Source organism: Sinocyclocheilus anshuiensis, unplaced genomic scaffold (genome assembly GCF_001515605.1).
Source record: "Sinocyclocheilus anshuiensis isolate Anshui unplaced genomic scaffold, SAMN03320099.WGS_v1.1 scaffold2047, whole genome shotgun sequence".
Classification (NCBI taxonomy): Eukaryota; Metazoa; Chordata; class Actinopteri; order Cypriniformes; family Cyprinidae; genus Sinocyclocheilus; species Sinocyclocheilus anshuiensis.
This window is the reverse complement of record NW_015554063.1, coordinates 477,900-482,762: the sequence shown is the minus strand read 5'-3', so window position 1 is coordinate 482,762 and position 4,863 is coordinate 477,900. Positions and strand designations below refer to the sequence as shown.

The window sequence follows — 4,863 nt, the reverse complement described above, 5'->3', positions numbered from 1 at the left end:
TTGTGTATATGTGTGGCCCGCCGACCAGTATGTAAAATGTCGTTTTGGGTGTTTTCCTATGTTCTCCACACTAGTTATCCAGATTGGGCATGTGTGTGTGCGTTTGAGAGAGAAGAAAAGGAACAAGAGAGGGATGTTATTCTTATTGTGGTCAAATGGAGATGCATTCAAAACCACACACACAACAGAATGGGAGAACGAATGACAGAATAAGCAAAGAAAACAAAAGGAGAACAGTCAGTCCTGTGTAAAATTTATGGCACATAAATTTCAACTTAAAATGATAAAACTGTAGAGTGAAAGATTAATGATTTTGCATCTGAAAGCTTTTGTCTTTTTTAGGCCACATAACACATCTGCTTTGTCTTGCCTTGATGTGCTGTCAAACTTGTTTATAAAACCATTTTGTATTTGGAAAGACACTCGAGAAAAAACCTTCAGGCGGGACCTCAATAAAGCCACAGTGAAAATGTCCAAAATGTTCCAGAAACCAAGCCCACACATTTTTTGATCAAACCAATATAAATGTGCATAAAATGATCATCTGGATCAAACCCATGGGCTTATTGAAGTATTTTCTATATTTACCAAGATGTTTCACTGAAAACTGAGTATGTTAACTGCAGCAGTCAAGAGGGACGGGGTTAAACCAGGGATGCAATTCAGGGAGCGAGAGAGGCAGAGAAACTGAGGAGAGAGAGAACATTTTAAATGTTTTTTTTGTTTGTTTTTTTTACATTTTTATACTAGCAGCTTTGACTTCATATACTACATGATTATTTCAATTAAATTTTTAACTTTTTTTGGGTGGGGGTTCCAGGTGTTAACTCGAATGAATGAAAGAATGAAAGAATTAATACATTAAAAAAAAAAAAAATATATACAGAGAAACTGAGGAGAGAGAGAAAGAGAGACAATATGTTTTCAGGACTGGTTGATTAACAGTGGGCTTCTGGGGGAGGTATCAGAGAGTGCTAGACCAAAAGAGAGGAAGGGAGAGAAGAGAGAGAGAGGTGTAGATAAATCTTTCTGTAACTTGTGTGTAACTGATGATTTTCCTTCTGCTCTCTTCACACTCACACACTTCTCTTTAGAGAGCCACTGGGATGTGTCAGTAAATCAGAGAGAAGATGATTCAAAGACTCACCGGGAAGGACTCAGTGAAACAGAATGCGAGCTGGATGCCACATAAATGAGTGAAACTGGGGAACTATGAGCCATAAAGCGTGACCGCTTCAGTTTGGTCTCTGCAGAGCTGGACTCACACAGGAAAGGCTGGTGGAGACGCACACGGCACAATCTTCAGGAGAGCTTTGATAGAAATTTTGCACTTCTGATGGATATCCACGCTGCTTCTCTACATCTGGAGCTCTGAGGCTTGGCCGATCTCTGACCTGCTGCTTGACCTTTGACCTCTGAGTGACCTCTCAAGGAATCACGGCAATAAAACGTGACTCGGAACTCCAGATCTACAGGTACATTCTAAAAAGAAGATTCTTTGATGAATTCATTAGTTCTATTTAGAATCTAGTATAAACACTCATAAAAATAAAGGTTCCAAAAGGGTTGTTTGTGCAGCAATGCTATAGAAGAACCACAGTACGTTCAAAAAATACATTTTATTCTTAGTTTGAAGAACATTTTAATAATCTGAAAAACTGTTTGCCATTATAAGGACATTTTATTCAATGGAAAGGTTCCATAGATGCCAATGAAGAACTTTTATTTTCAGTAGCCCCTCACTGCAGAATGGAGACGGGTAGGTTTAGGTATATGTAAGGTGGGAGGAGTTGGATCTGATGTTCTGCAGTGAGGACCATCTCTTTATTTTTAAGAGTTTAAAGAAACTTTTTTGCTTGAATGGTTCTTTAGTTCTTCATAGAACCTTAAAAAAGCAGGGTTCTAATTGACACTTGAGAAGGTTCTGCTGCTGTAACAAGCCAAAGAACCCTGGTGCTTTTTAGAACCATTTCTATATCTAAACCCTTATGTTATTATTTAGTGCTTTGTAAGTAGTTCTTTATTATCTAACTATGATGTAATTAAACCGATACTGTTTATCATAGAGAACTGCTATTGAGAGCAGGGATGGAGAGAGTGAGTCTGACAGTGAATGTTTGATGATGGGGACATGTGCATGAGAGACTGTGCGAGGTTGTGTGACAGTATTGGCTTCAGTCCTGCTCGTGTGTGTTTGCGGCTGAAATGCATGATTGGCATTATAAAGAAGTGCATGGAAACGGATCAGCTGCAACTCAGTTCAAAGTGGTGACTGCCCCTCAGAGTGCATTAAACTGAGCGGATTTGAACCTGACAGCCTTTAAGTTTCCCAGTGACCTTCTAATTCCCCACCACTCCTTCATTAACCAGTACTATTGAGAATGATGGCAATGTGTGTGCCTATGATTGAGGGCTAGAGTATAGTTACATATAATTATGATTAGGGTAGGGTTTGGTTAGGGTTAATGTTATGGAAGGTTTATGCTGTTATAATAAGATTAGGTTAGGATTCATTTGTTATAACTCTAATTATCCTACATTAACAACAGTAGATGTGAAATACTTGAGAAAGATAGACTTGACTGTGTGTTGTGTGTGTATTTGATGGAGCTGAAGTCAGACTCAAAGCATTATGTGAAGACAGCCATCAGAGAATTCAGTCACTGATATGGTTGAACTGTTCAACCACACTTCAAACCTCAGCTATGTATTGCAACATGAGTCTGACCCAACAGTCCCAAACCACAGATATTCCATCTACTCTCTCTGATACAGATACCCATATACCACATGGTGACAAATCACACTGTGGAAACACTTCATACTGTATCCTCAATTGAAATCTAATCTAGATTCATCTGGAGTTTGCAAACCTCTCTGTACAATCTTACTTATCCTAAATCCTAAATTGTTGATGGCCACTTGTCTTTAGTCTCCAGTACAATGTAAGGTTCAAAGGGTAACATTCATGTTCTCATGGTAAAACATCCTGGTTGTTGTGGTGTGGAATAACAAAGGAAAATGGACATGAAAAAATTAACTGTTGAATTTTCTTTCATTCTTTTTGAAGTGACTATATATAGATGTTTTAAAAACAACTGGAAGTGGAAATAATATTAGAAGCAACTTTTGACAGCTTGTCATGTGGTGGAGTTTAATTCATGCTGCCATTTCTAGGTGTTTACTCAGGAATGCACCTGACAACTGGTGGGCGAACCTCTCATTATCGTAATCTTTCCAATATTTTCTATACAGAGATATGTGCCCACTGGTCACTAAAGTTGTCATCTTTACATTAAAAATACACTTAAAATTGCAGACATTTGTACAGTATGTTCAAATTACACAATGTCTAAGGAAAAAAATCTGAGAAATAATAGGTTTAGACTGGGCTTCAGGGCAGATGTAGTCTTGACATGTTTAAAAAGCATTAAAACGTTTCTGAAATCAGAAATGACACCTGCGATTGTGAGTTTTTGTGTGATAATGGCTCGGCATCTGGATTTGAATAAATTCATTTTTCATGTTAGAGCTTTCCATGCTGCAGAACTGTAATGTTGAACTTGAAGTAATTTGTTCAAGTATTTTTCATTAAAATACTTTTTCTAACACAAAGAGACATCTAAAGTAAGCCATGTGTATAGGTTAATTCCCTTCAAAAGTGTGACGAGCTCGATGCAATCCAAACATTGTTCCATTTGACCAACCAATAGCAAAAGGGAACGTGCTTGAGGAATTTGTTTGAATGCAGTCAGTAAATGTGTGTGTATGTTGCATAAGTATTCTGTAAAGAGATTGTCTTGTGGCAGAGGGAGGTACATAATTGCTGTGATGATAACTCCTGTCAAATTCATAATTTTGTGGCGCCAGTTAGTGTTTATGCGTGCGATGATGTTTGTGTGTTTTAATGTGTGTATGGGTGTGAGATAGAGAGAGAGCTTCAGGGTTTGACATGTGGCTTCGTGTGACTGTTGTTTTGGGTTGGAGATGTTGTGGAAGTGTGAGGGAAGGCTCGCTGTGGGTTTTGACCGTGGTCGGTCAAATGCTGGTATCACTGGCTGTGCATGCTGGCTTCTGCTCAATGAGAGATGCTGGTACTTGTGGTTTGGTTGTTTTACACTACACTGATTCTCTTACATCAGTCATTCGGCTCAAACTGTTTTTAGCAGCTGTGGGAACAAGATCTTCAAGAAATTTTCGATGTGAAATAGCTGTTTTAGGGTGAAACAAACACAAAGCATTCAGGAAATTAGAAAAGGGATTAATTTAGCATATCATATTATTCATTTATTGTTTATCCTTTTCTATGTCATATACATTATGGAAATTTTATTCCATGAGTACCAGTGCCATGTTAAATACTGCCAGGATTGTTCACAGTGTAAAAGTATGGACTGGGCCAATGTCCTGCAGAGTTTTGCTCCAAACCAGCACCAGCACACTTGCCTAGACATTTCTAGTGAGTCTGAAGACCTTTATCATCTGGTTCAAATATGCTTAATTGGGAATGGAACTAAACTTTGCTGGACAGTAGCCATCCAGGAACAGGTTTGGACACCCCTGGACTAGACCATTTGGTGGCATCGTAGCTTATTGGTAGGACTGTCTCCTCAGGGAGAGTCCCAGAAAATCCCAGGTTGGATTCCCATCTGAGCCTTTCTGTGTGGAGTTTGCACATTCTCCACGATCCAGCTCTCCCATGACCCCACATAAGATTTGTAGAATGGATGGATGAATAGCTAGGCCATTTACAAAATACTGTAAAAAGTTATTCTAGCACAATATTGCATTATTATATTTTTTCACACACACACACACACACACACACACACACACACACACACACACACACACACACACACA

General features: G+C 38.7%; 1 protein-coding gene across 1 annotated transcript in view; it reads left to right on the top strand.

Annotated features, from left to right (window-relative positions):
• The first annotated feature begins 952 nt into the window (after nucleotides 1-952).
• The window catches only part of LOC107668607 (gremlin-2-like), a 9,232-nt gene continuing 5,321 nt past the window's right edge, over nucleotides 953-4,863 (top strand). Inside the window, exon 1 of the mRNA XM_016460547.1 lies at nucleotides 953-1,475. The gene's annotated coding sequence lies outside the window, so the exon portion shown is untranslated. The remainder of the gene's footprint in view (nucleotides 1,476-4,863) is intronic.